The sequence below is a fragment of the Pelobates fuscus genome, chromosome 13 (assembly GCF_036172605.1).
Source record: "Pelobates fuscus isolate aPelFus1 chromosome 13, aPelFus1.pri, whole genome shotgun sequence".
NCBI lineage: Eukaryota > Metazoa > Chordata > Amphibia > Anura > Pelobatidae > Pelobates > Pelobates fuscus.
Window position 1 is genome coordinate 111,282,094 of NC_086329.1, and position 14,253 is coordinate 111,296,346.

Here is a 14,253-nt window from a genome sequence, read left to right on the forward strand (position 1 = left end):
TGTAGAATTAAAATACCGTATATACTCAAGAATAAGTCGGCCCCTAATTTTACCCCAGAAAACTGGGAATTAGTTTTATTGACTCGAGTATAAGCCTAGGGTGGGAAATGCATCAGCTACTGGTAAATTTATAAATAAAATTAGATCCTAATAAAATTACATTCATTGAATATTTATTTACAGTGTGTGTATATAATGAATGCAAAGTGTGTGTGTGTTTGTGTAGTGTGTGTGTGTGCAATGAATGCAGTGTGTGTGTATATATAATGAATGCAGTGTGTGTGTGTATATAATGCAGAGTGTGTGTGTTTGTATGAATGCAGTGTGTGTGTGTATATAATGCAGTGTGTGTGTATTTAATGCAGTGTGTATATAATGCATTGTGTGTGTATAAATGCAGTGTGTGTATATGATGCAGAGTGTGTTTGTGTATGTGATGCAGAGTGTGTAACCTTGGTGGGGGGAGGGCATTTTTATTGTTTATTTTTTTTATTGTTATTCTAATATTGCATTGTATTTTTTTTAATATTATTACATTTTTATTTTATTTAATTTTAATATTATTTCAATTTACTTTTTTTGTCCCCCCTCCCTGCTTGATACAGGGAGGTGGTCCAGTGGATGGGCTGTGCAGGAGGGGGGCTGGGAGCAAGCTGTTACGTACCTTTACAGCAGCTCAGTTCAGCTCCCTTCTCCTCCGTGCCGTTCAGCTCCAGTGTAAGTCTCGCGGTCTGCGTGCCGTGCGGAGTGTTGCCATGGTAACCCATAGCAACACTCTGACGGCCGCAGAGCTGAACGGCACGGAGGAGAAGGGAGCTGAACGGAGCTGCGGTAAAGGTAAGTAACAGCTTGCTCCCAGCCCCCAACAGGACCGCCAGGCTTGTAATGAGTCCGGCGGTCCTGGTCTGTATTATGGCAATGTAAGTTGCCATAATATAGACACTGACTCGAGTATAAGATGAGTGGGGCTTTTTCAGCACAAAAAATGTGCCGAAAAACTCGTCTTATACTCGAGTATATACGGTACATAGATTTGTTCATTGAGCAAACATGCAGTGAAATTGAAAAACTAAAAAAAAGACCTTTTGACCCAACCTTGCAGCAACATTACACCTTAAGAACAACCATCACTTAAATAACCTCCCATGTTTCAGTTACAGCAAGAAGAGGTAGGAACATAAAAGATATCCTAGTTCCAAGTCACCTCAGAACCACTCCTACTAGACCAACATGTCTTAAATCTCCCATAGTAGGCACCTACCAATGCAGTAGATGCAAAGCTTGCAAGTTTATACTACGACCATCCAGAACTTTCACAGACTCAACATACAACCATGAATTCAGTACAAAAGCCGAAGGGATTGGTTTACCTTCTAACCTGCTCATGTAAAATTCTATATGTAGGCAAAACCACCCGCAACATGTAAATTCAGTAAACCCAAAGAGACTGAGTAATATTCCTATCTCAAAGCATCTGAAGCTACACCATGGAGGCTCGTCAGATGGAATTTGCTTTTCGGGTATTGAAAAAGTAATATTTGGACCTAGAGGCGGAAACTTAAGACTTTGTCAACACTAGACCACTATAGTATATCCTTTTCCTGGTACTCTTTAGGTCCCCCCCACCCTCAGGGTCCCACACCCGCTTGGCTGAAGAGGATAAAACCCCTTCAGCCACTTACCTTTCTCCAGCACCAGGCTCCATCGGCGCTGGGGAACTCTCCTCCCTCTGCCGACATCAGTGCCGAATGCTATCCTATGGACGTCCAGCATCTTCACATTGTGATTTTCACAGTGAGAAGCGCGAAAGCACCTCTAGCGGCTGTCAGTGAGACAGCCACTAGAGGCTGGACTAGAGGGACCTGGCACGCAGACAACTTCATTGAGCTGAAGTGGTCTGGGTGCCTTTAGCGGCCCTTTAATGAGGGCTTCTCATATACATCTTTTATCTGTGAATAAGTGATCTGCATCACCCCTTACGGCCAATTCAGTTGTACATAATGCAAATAGTCGTTTTAGTTGTTCGTGTATTGTATCATATATAAAGAGTACCCGTAGACACCAATATATATCATCACTACTTAATATGCATTCAGGTGGTCAAATAGATACTTAACCCCTCGCACACTGCTGAGTACTGAATATATAGTAGTGCTCGATTCATATGGTTGCACTATTTACTGTCCCTTTAACATATGATTTGATTCGCCATCACATAATAATCACTCTCCGGGATTATCTAACATACCAATGGACACCATATCGTCTAGCCTGTATATTATGTCCCATGTCCCCCTTATATATAGATTTTTTTCTTGGTAGATATATTTTTTTACCACTGTTGTTGGGTATATATTTCTACTAAATATTTATTGAGGTTGGATGTAGGCACTATATCAAAGGGTTACATTGGGTCTATGTGGTTATTACATCAAAGTATTACACTGGGTTTTATGCAGCCTTTCCAATTCAAGTTTTGATTCCTATTTTATATAACTTAGCCGCTCGGCTTCTCAACAAGTTAAGACACTTGGCTGATTAATGTTTGAATTACCTTAACTTGAATTACATATGTTATAACATAGGTTGTATGAATCCATCTTACTCACAGAGTAATACCTAGAGATGACAAACTCCTTCCACTCTGGCCAATATAGACGAATTTGGAGTTATGGTAGTTAAACTCCGTATTCACAGGCTCTGCCCACCTGTGGCTGCTAAGTGGATTCTGTGGCTCACTAAGATGGGCTTGCACTTTCACCCTGGTGACTTATGTCCCGCCTACTGACTCCTTATTGGAGGCGTTTACGGCTATGATACAAACACTCTGAGCGTACCATGTGGGGAGGGAACGCAATGCCCCTCCCACCTTTTGCCGAAAACCAATGATAACGCTATGTAAGTAGTGAGAATGTTGTCACGTGAGCATCTGGGATGAATTGGAAGTAAATTGCTGTACATACACCCCCTGTTTGATACCCGGTTAGTTAATTGGCAGATCACATATGAATTCATTTGGGACCTTTTGTATGTAATAGGGATCTTGGCCATTAGCATTGCACCGTAACGCGTGTCGGGCATATTTTTCCGTGGGTTATGGACACTGGGCATGGCACATTTGTTTTTTAAGCACGTTTGTTTGATTAGCATGTTGCTATAATCTTTTTTTATTACTTTTCTGCTTCTATGTCTATCTAGCTAGTTTTGAAGGGAGAGAGGCTATTTAACTTAATTACTAATAGTCTAATAGTGTGCATACAGCTCAGTTGTAAAAATTCAGCAATTTCTAGAGAGGAATAAAATGAGCCGTTTTAGAAAAACGGTCCATAACCATGAAAATGGTGGTATAACGTTAGAACTAGGAAGTTCAACAATGAAGTCCATGGACAAGTGGGACCTTGGGACCTCAGGAATAGGAAGAGGTTGTAACAAGCCACAAGGGGGTTTATGAGGCACTTTGGAAACCGCACAAACAGAACAAGCCTGCAGATATTCCTTAACATCCTTCCTGAGGCAATCCCACCAGAATGACCTCATGATAGCAGAAGTGGATTTATTAATACCTGGGTGACCAGCAGACACATAGTCATGAAACACCTTCATGATATTAACCCTTTCCCCCAATGGAATGAACAGTTTGTCCTGAGGTTTACCGCAGGGCGCCTGAGACTGAGCCTCCCTGATGGAGCCAAGCAGTGGAGAGGACAATGAAAGAACAGTGGACACAATGATACATTCCGGGGGAATAATATGGGACGTTTCTTGCTCTAGTATAGCCTCAGTATCAAACTGCATGGCGTCGGCCTTGACATTTTTAGAACCAGGTCTGTAGATGATAAGAAGTTAAAGCGAGGAAAGAAATAGAGACCACCTAGCTTGTCTAGAAGATAATCGCTTAGCATCTCCTTTGTAAGCCAGGTTTTTGTGATCAGTAATGATCAAAAGGGGGTCCTTGGAACCCTCTTGAAGATGTTGCCACTCCTTGAGAGCTAGAATAATGGCCAACAATTCTCTATTGCCAATATCGTAATTGCGCACAGCAGGAGACAACTTTCTAGAAAAGTAACCAGAAGGATGTAACAGAGTTTCCTCGCTCTCCCTCTGGGAGAGAACTGCCCCTACCCCTGTCTCTGAAGCATCAACCTACTGGTGTCAGGATGTATTAATATGTCAGCTGTTTGAGAGTTTAAAAGGCTTCAATTGCCTCCTTAGACCATATCGTACTACTAGCCCCCTTGCGTGTCATATTGGTGATGGGGGCTATTACTGAAGAAAATCCCTTTATAAATCTTCTGTAAAAATTGGCGAAACCAATAAACCTTTGAATGGCTTTCAACCCAGTGGGTAAAGGCCACTGTAGAACAGACTCTATTTTTTTAGGATCCATCTGAAACCCAGAGGCAGAACTAATATATCCTTAAAACTGTACTTCAGACTGGTCAAATATACATATTTCCAATTTACAATAAAGGTTTGCATTACTTGTTTAACGTTATCGTGGTGAGACTGGAGGTCAGGAGAATAAATAAGGATATCATCCAGATAGACCAAGACAAAGGAGTAAATGTAATCCCTGAGTAAATCTTGAAAAACCGCTGCACAACACGAATGGCATCACTAGATATTCATAGTGTCCACTTCTGGTATTAAATAAAGTCTTCCACTCATGGTTTTCCTTGATTCTCACTAAATTGTAAGCGCTTCTAAGGTCAAGCTTAGTAAACACTTTAGCGCCCTGGAATCTGTCAAATATTTCAGCAACAAGAGGAGGCGTTGGGGTAGGCGTTCTTAAAGGTGATTTTGTTCAATGCCCTGTAATCGATACATGGGCGCAACTCACCATCCTTTTTAGATACAAAAAATAATCCTGCACCAGCGGGCGAGGATGATTTTCGTATATGGCCTTTATTCAATGAATCTTTAATATATTCCTCCATTACACTACTCTCCTGAGGAGATAGAGCATAGACTGCTCCCTTAGATGGCATAGCGCCTGGTAGTAAGTTAATGGAACAGTCATATGGTCTGTGACGAGGTAGAGTATTAGACTGAGTCTTGCTGAATACTACTTTAATGTCTTGGTATTGTATAGGGATCTCGGGATTTTGAGGTGTACTAGTGGGTTATTCAATAGTACTACTGACCAGTGCCCGTCTAGGAATTTTTCCATTGCACAATTTTCTGGTTCATCCCTTTTGTAGCACCAGGTTCACTGTACACTATTGATAGCGAGGATAAGACCCACCCCAGTGTGTTTAGGATGGTGATGGTACATTAAGGTTTATTTGTTTTTGTTTTCTTTAGGGATCATATTTTTGATGATACCCACGATTAAAATATTTTAGACCATTATTCAAGCAGTACTACAGCTGCAGAACTCCCCCCCTTGGGCGATCCCCCAGCCTAGCAAGCTGGGGTACACGCCCTTCCTTTCCATTTTTGTACATATACCAGGGTTACCCCCTACTGAGTTCTACAGACACACTCCTGTTCCCTCATTTGGGAACCTAGCACTCCGGTGCCACTTTGTTTCTATGGTTATTCAATAGTGCCCACTATTTTGGTGACATGCAATATGCACCTTTCATTACAATCCTTACCCCATTCAAATAGTTCCCCATTAGCCCAGTCAATATGAGGGTTATGCTTGCTAAGCCATGGGAATCCTAATATAATAGGACAAGAAGGAGATGCAATCACCTGAAATGTAATCTCTTCCTTATGTAAGGCACCAATGGAAATATTAATGGGTAAGCTTTCATGCGTTATTAATGGTTGTGAAAGTGGTCTCCCATCAATAGATTCAACAGCTAGGGGTGATAGTCTCTCTTTGATAGGTATAGTATTACTTTTGACAAATTGAACGTCGATGAAGTTTCCAGCAGCACCTGAATCCATCAGGGCTTTGCATGAAAAGTTATTTTTGTCAAAGGCGATAGAAACCTATTTTTATTCTTTTCAGAGGACGTTTGCATTACACCTAAGATCTGTCCCCTTAAGGTGCTTAGGTGTGGTAGTTTTCCGGACGTATGGGACAATTGTTTCTCATATGTCCCTTCCTACCGCAGTATAGACATAGGCCTTTCCTTTCTCCTATATTGTCTTTCTGCTTCCGACAGTCTAGTGACCCCCAACTGCATGGGTTCGGGTTCGGACTGTACAGGAATTTCAGGGACAATAGGTCTGGAGAAACAGGGTGCTAAATGCATACTCATGCGTCTGGTCTTGTTTCTAATAGCTTCTCTGGTTCTTAAATTATTATCAATCTGCATGACAAAAGTGATAAATTCATTAAGCTTTTTGGGTAAGTCTTTGGCGGCAATCTCATCTAGCATAGTTTCAGATAATCCCTTTTTAAATGCAGAGATTAACCCACTATTAGTCCAGTCTACCTCGGAAGCTAGGGTACGCAATTCTATGGCATATTCCGAGATACACCGGTTCCCTTGTCTGATGTGCATCAGGGCAGTAGAGGCGTCATCCTCTCTGCCTAAAGGTTCAAACGTAAGTTTGAATTCCGTAAGGAACTCCTGGTAATTGTGTGCCACACTCCTATTACTCTCCCATAATGGATTGGCCAAAGCTAAAGCTTTACCTTTTAATTGATTCATTAGGTAACCAATTTTAGCTCTGTCTGTGGGAAAAGATCCCGGTGAGGCCTCAAAATGATACTCCATTTGGTTAATAAATCCCCGGCATTCTTGAATATTACCATCAAAATGTAGAGGGGGAGATAGGGAGATAGTAGGTGCCTTGTGTACTATAGCTGGAGGTACACAAGGTGGAGGTGAGGCCGCAGGTTGCAGATGCGCTGTTCGGGTAATGTCGTAATGTCAGGATTACAGAATGATCCAGCACGTAGAATTGTGTAACACAGAGGTCTGATAGGTAACGTATACCGGACCTTAGAATGGCCAGACTAACGTACCAAAGAATAGTCAAGAATAGCCAAGGTCAAGGGATACAGAAAGAGACACAACGATAAGGAAAAGCCAGGAGTCAGGGATGCCAGAAAACAGGGAAGTCAAAAACAATGCCAAAGTCAAATAATCAGAATAACCAGAAACAATAACGCGCTCTCGGGCAACCACAAGGGAAACCACGAGAGGGCACTGAACAGGATGAGAACTGGGCCTAAATACCCCTCCTCTAGATCTGATAGGCTGTAACCGGCCTTTGACCCCAAAGGCAGTTACCAGGTTTCTATTTGCATAATTGCTGCTCGGCATTAAGCCTTCTGTTGATTTAGTTGCTGCTCGGCACAACTTTTCCTGTGTGGATAGTAAATGCCATTGACCACATTTTTATAAGCGGATGAATACGTGGCAGAAAGCAGGCTCTTGCTGTATCAGCAGTTGAATAATCAGCTTGTTCTGGCTATCAAAGCGATATTGCAGTGTTCACCTTTCCCAGGTAAATATCAGTCAGATGGAAGAGTTAAAAATCTTTTACTTCCAAATAGAAACAATACAAAATAAAAGCAGTAATAAAGACTGTAAGAAAATACAATTATGTCCAGTTAACACTAACGCGTTTCAACCTTGCGGGCTTTTTCAAAGGCGGTTTAACTCTTCTCTCGGCTTTCGTTTTTAATCTGTAAATCCAGAAATAGATTTTCCTGCCACTCGGCATTCTGTATTCACTTCCACATTCTGGCGTGATTACGTAGATGACGTCCAAGCTTCGTGACGTCCTTGCGTAATCTGTGGAGGAGGAGTCCAACCTCCCCAGCAGTGTAGACGTCGGAAATAGAAAAAACGCCATAATAGTAACAGGCATGATAAGTCCATAGCCTGGAGAGTTCATTTAAAGGTATATGCTGGACAAAAAAACTTAATAAGACATAATAATCAATAGCAACATGGATAAAAAAATAATATATAACTCAAACATATCTAATACAAATAATTCCATAATAAAAGGAGACTAGGTTCACAAAATGGACAGAATAATACAAGTCATATAAAAAGGTATAAACATTATAAAATGTAAAAAAATTGCATTATATAAAAAGTATATATATATATATGGAATATAAAGAAAACATCTTTCATATTAAGGCCATATGGTATGACTACATAGTCAGAGTAAAAAAAATATAATTTTTTATAAAAGGAATAATCAAATGAGTGCGGCCATCTCGAAGACGACGTTGAGCCCGCCGGTAGACAATGTGTCTATATTAAATATCCACCTCATCTCAGAGCCGTTCAAAGCCGACTCTAAATGGTAATCTTTCCAGTGATTTCTAATCAACTGAATACCAAGAAATTGGAGCCCAGTAGGATCTCCTCCATGGAAATGTAAAAAATATTAGGAGACATCATGTTTTAAAAAGCCCCTCCTTATATTATAGATATGCTCACGTATCCTTGTTTTTAGACATCTACCAACGTATCGTAGCCCACAAGGACATGTGAGAAAATATACCAAATTTTTAGAGGGACATGTAATAAGGGACTCAATTTTGAAAGATATAGATCCTATCCTAAATTTAAAGCTATCTATTTTCTGGGGGTTTATTTGTCAAATGTTTACATCCCATACAATAGCCACAATAATGGAATCCCTTTGGAATCATTTGTATTTAAAAAGTTAGTAGTATTCGGTATATCTATATAGCTAGAGGTAAGTATCTGCCTAAGATTTTTAGCTCCTCTAAATATAATTTTAGGTTTATTTTCAATAAACGGCGGTAGAATTTCTAAATCTTGTTGTAAGATATGCCAATTTCTGCTGTTGTTTTTGATCTTTACTATAATTAAAAATCAGAGGTATTTTTTCTTCTTTATCTTCTCTTGGTTCTTTAGATTTATACACCAGTAAGGATTCTCTATACAATTCCTGAATTTTTAGGATTTCCTCATCTAATTGGTATTCCTGATATCCACAATGTAAAAATTGGCTCTTAAGCAGTTTTGCCTGATCATTAAATAAATCAAGCTCTGTACAATTATGTCTTAAATGAAGAAATTGACCTCTAGGAATATTTTCTAGCCAGGGTTGGAAGTGGCAACTTCCTTTGTGGATGTAACTATTTACATCCACCTTTTTTTTTTTAAAAAAAAAGGTGCATTTGCTGATCTTATTATTATTATAAATTTCAAAATCTAAAAAGTTAATTTTGTCCTTGGTGATTTCTTGAGTTAAATGAATGTTCCATTGATTAAGATTTAAAAAGTTACAAAAATCTAAAACAGAGGGCTCATCACCCGTTCATATTATAAAAATATTCAGGATCTGAATTTATAAAAAAAAATGGGAATAACTTGGTATTCTGAAGTTAAATCAAATCAGCCCATTAGGTACCCTCTTAGCTTTTGATAACCTAAAAATAGTTTACGGAATTCCAGACTCTGAAGTATAAAAATATATCAGGATTAAGCACTTTGTTAATTATATAGGGATTGAAGAAAAGCCCAACTTTGAACATTTCTTAAGTACACAACATATATGTAAACTAATTAATAAAATTTCACAACTAAGACTTGACTCCTTGAAACCTCCCAAACTACTCGCAATTGGGAAATGGGAAAGAGATATGTATACATGTTTCCCATTAAACATGGGAAGATGCTCTTCATCAGCTAAAAAGATATGTTAATAACTTAACTCTTCAAGAAGACTATTTTAAAATCATCTGTAGATGGTATCTCACCCCAAATAAGATCCATAAATTCGATAAGAAATGTTCAACATTATGTTGAAGATGTTTTACGGATAATGTTACAATCTATCATATATGATGGGAATGTGAAGGTTTATAGGAAATTAAGAATGCAATTACTAATGTGTTTTTAAAGATTTTTGATGAAGATGTAATGCAATCCCCGGGTCTGTTCCTTTTCCACTTGGAATTACCGAGATGTAGCACTTGACAAAAATATTATTAATTCATATTTGCATGACTGCAAATTTAGTAATCGCTAGAAACTGGAAAGTACCAGTAACCACATTATGGTTGGAAACTATTAATCAAATTAATTATCAGTTGCAAATGGAAAAGTGTCTTTACAGAATAGCTGATAAAATCTCCTTATATAATCTAATGAAACAAGAATGGGCTAAGATACAACAATCTGGTCTTGGCAAAAAAAAAAAAGACTGATCAATTGAGTTATTCGTGTAATGGAAACTGATCTGATTAAGTTTATTAATCAATCAATTTAGTTAGAATTATCTCAACCAAAATAAAAAATAAAAAATCTTACGACAGAACTGAGGCTGACCCACCCCATGCATGACACATTAAACCTATAATATATTAAAATACTGAAAAATAATCGTTGTATTGAACGAATGTAATGTACACATTTCGCACTATGTTCGTCACTTACTGTATTTTTATGTGTCTTACAGTAATGTATTGCATAATGTATTTCAATTTATCTTAAAGTAATGTAATGTATAACTCTTTCAAATTTCTTTTATGAAATACAATAAAGAAATATAAATATAAAAAAAGTGTAATCTGTAATCTGATATATATGTAAGATTAATTATGTTTTATCGTAACGAATGCTCTATCAGATAATAACACGTTTTTCAGGTTGGAGAAAATTATTTCATTTCCAAACACAAAATGAATACAGGCTTGACAAATATTCTTAAGATGCTACTTTTAACAAGTTACAATTTATTCACTGGCAGAAGCACATTGGAAAATGGAAGATCTAGAAACAAATTTAGCAAACTTACATTTCTTAATCGGAGATAAATATAAAATAGGCATTCTGACTTAGTAAAAGGTCAGTCAAGAAATAAATTATTAAAAAAAGGGCATTCAAATATTTAAATGAGAGGAGTCAATTGCATCCTATTACAAATATAAGTGTGGCAATTGTTTTAAAGTACATTGACACCAAAAAGATTAGGAGTAAAAGTGTTGGTTCCAGTGGAATCTGAGATGGGTGCGTTAAAATCTGTGGGTAGGAATTTATTTGAAGGGCTATTAAATATTCACAAATTAATTTTGAGAAACAATATTAGAGGAAATCAACTTGGTTTTATGAATGGCTAGTCATGGCAAATTGATACAATTCCACACAAAAGGTTACTATTAAAGGGCTACTGCCACCTCAAAATAATTTAATAAAAAAGTATTTTCATCAAGTTTTGAAAATAAATGTAAACATTTTTTAATAAAGTATATTTATATAAAAAATAAGAAAAACATATTCCTGCCTTCAGTGTATAACAAGATACTTCAACCAATGTGGAACTGGTAAGTGGAAATCTTTGGGTCTCTCTGGGTGACTAGGTTGCCAAGGCAGACTCAGTGATGGTAAGTACAATTCCTACTGACACTAGTTTCAGCTCAGCCAGTACTAACAGAGGTGGATGCCTGCAAAAAATAAATTAATTCTTGACCCAAGAAAGGCAGTCAGATTTATCCCTGGATCAAGAATATATCACCCGACAATTGAAAAATTATATAGAAACATAGAATGTGATGGCAGATAAGAACCATTCGGCCCATCTAGTCTGCCCAATTTTCTAAACATGGTCATTAGGTCTCTGGCGTTATATTATTATGCCTATCCCATGCATGCGTAAACTCCTCCACTGTGTTAACCTCTACCACTTCAGCTTGAAGGCTATTCCATGCATCCACTACCCTCTCAGTAAAGTAATACTTCCTGATGTTTTTTTTTAAACCTTTGCCCCTCTAATTTAAGACTATGTCCTCTTGTTGTGGTAGTTTTTCTTCTTTTAAAAATAGTCTCCTCCTTTACTGTGTTGATTGCCTTTATGCATTTAAATGTTTCTATCATATCCCCCCGTCTCGTCTTTCCTCCAAGCTATACATGTTAAGGTCCTTTAACCTTTCCTGGTAAGTTTTATCCTGCAATCCATGAACTAGTTTAGTAGCTCTGAACTCTCTCTAAAGTATCAATATTCTTCTGAAGATATGGTCTCCAGTACCGTGTACAATACTCCAAGTGAGGTCTCACCAGTGTTCTGTGTTCTCTATTTCCACTGCTAATACCTCTCCCTATACAACAAAGCATTCTGCTAGCATTTCCTGCTGCTCTATTACATTGTCTGCCTACCTTTAAGTCATCAGAAATAATCACCCCTAAATCCCTTTCCTCAGATGTTGAGGTTAGGACTCTATCAAATATTCTGTACTCTGCCCTTGGGTTTTTACGTCCAATATGCATTATCTTGCACTTATCCACATTAAATGTTAGTTGCCACAACTCTGACCATTTTTCTAGTTTTTCTAAATCATTAGCCATTTGGCTTATCCCTGCTGGAACATCAACCCTGTTGCAAATTTTAGTATTATCAGCAAAAAGACACACCTTACCATCATGACCTTCTGCAATATCACTAATAAAAATATTAAAGAGAATGGGTCCAAGTAGAGATCCCTAAGGTACCCCACTGGTAACTAGACCTTGCTTTGAATATACTCCGTTGACTACAACCCTCTGTTGCCTGTCACCCAGCCACTGCCTTACCCATTCAACAATATTGGAATCCAAACTCAAAGATTGCAGTTTGTTGATAAGCCTTCTATGTGCAACAGTGTCAAAAGCCTTACTGAAATCTAGGTAAGCAATGTCTACTGCACCACCCTGATCTATTATTTTAGTTACACAATCAAAAAAATCAAATCAATTATATTAGTTTGACATGATCTCCCTGAAGTAAACCCATATTGCTAGTACACCACTAAGTTATTTTAATAACTTTGGGTGTATTGCATCAGGCCCCATCAACGTATTTGTCTTTCCTTTTGACAGTTGAAATAGAACCTCTTCCTCTGTAAACTCACGTGTAATAAATTACTAATTTGTCCTTTTTCCTAACTGAGGCCCCTTCCCTTCATTTTTTTAAATTCTTTATTTTGTTGTGCATTAATTAGACAAGGTACATTTTATACTAGCAATGCCACAATAGCAAATGCCAGAGTTTTCATAAGCATAGATGTACAATCATTTGGCATGGATAGACTGTGCACATTTTTTATATTATATAAGAGTAGACAACAGTATAATGCTGAGCTTAACGTGTATATACAAGATTAAACAGGCTTATCTCCAAGGTACGTAATATAAGAGTGTTGTATTAAAAATAAAAACAAAAACAAACAGTAAGCTTACAGGCTAGTGAGCGACTATCTGCTTCGGGAACTATATGAGACAGCAAGTTTTGTTACATTCTAGACATGCATATGACATTCCTAGGTACTTCTAGGTTTAGTAATATATTTAGTGGATTATCATTTAATTGTCAAGCTAGGACCGCAACATTACTATCATATTATTAGGATTAGGTAGTCGCTATGAAACAATGTAAGATTAGATTAACCATGCTAGTGAACAATAAGATTAACAGCATTGAAACATTACAGTAGTGTTGGTTGGATCAGGATATTAGTGTACTTAAAAGTTAAAATTATTGCATGCTTATAAAACACAAGTAAAAGGGTAACTAGCAGAGACATTTAGGTACATGTAAGTGAGATTAGACAGGCATAAGGTAGCATACAGGTAGACAACAATCTGCTCACAAGATAGAGGAAACACGTTGCTTAATAAGATGCATATGATGGTTCTGCACTGTGTAACAATAGATAGGCATATCAAGCTAGGAGGTCACATTATTGTATAATTATTAAGCTAGTGTTGCAGGCTATTTTGGTACATCTTGCCAGCAGAAGGATAAACCCACTGAAGGCCCCCATTAACGTTAACATGTCACTTATGAAAGCTGCCTCAGTAGGTGAGGGATTAATAAGGTAGCAAGGTTAACTCCAATAACAAACATGCTTTTGAGATTTCAGTAGGTGACAGATATCTAAAGACAGGCTGATTAAACTGACTAGTTGGGTACTACTAGGTATTCCTCATGAGTACTTTAGTATTAGGTTTGCAGCCAGTCATGTCAATAATGAGCAGTATGCATTGTAGAGGAAGTCCAGGAGCCAGACAATTGTCACCAGGAGAGGTTTGGCTGTTGAGCCTGTGAAATGCCGTTGGGGTTCAGCCGATGCCCATCGGGTGCTGGATACCTTCCATGTACGAATAAGGGTTCAGTTCCTTTTTGGCTGTGCCTCCCCAGCCCCCAGTCCCAGCGCAGTCCGGTGTTCCGGAGTCATTGCTGTGTGCGTCCAGGGCTCGTGCACGAGTCTTATGACTGCATGCTGGTTGAATTCGGATGAGATACCTCTTCACCCGCAGTGTGGTAAACTCCCTGGGGGAAGAGGGGTGTTGGGGGGTTCTACCCTGTGCGGCCCTCTGC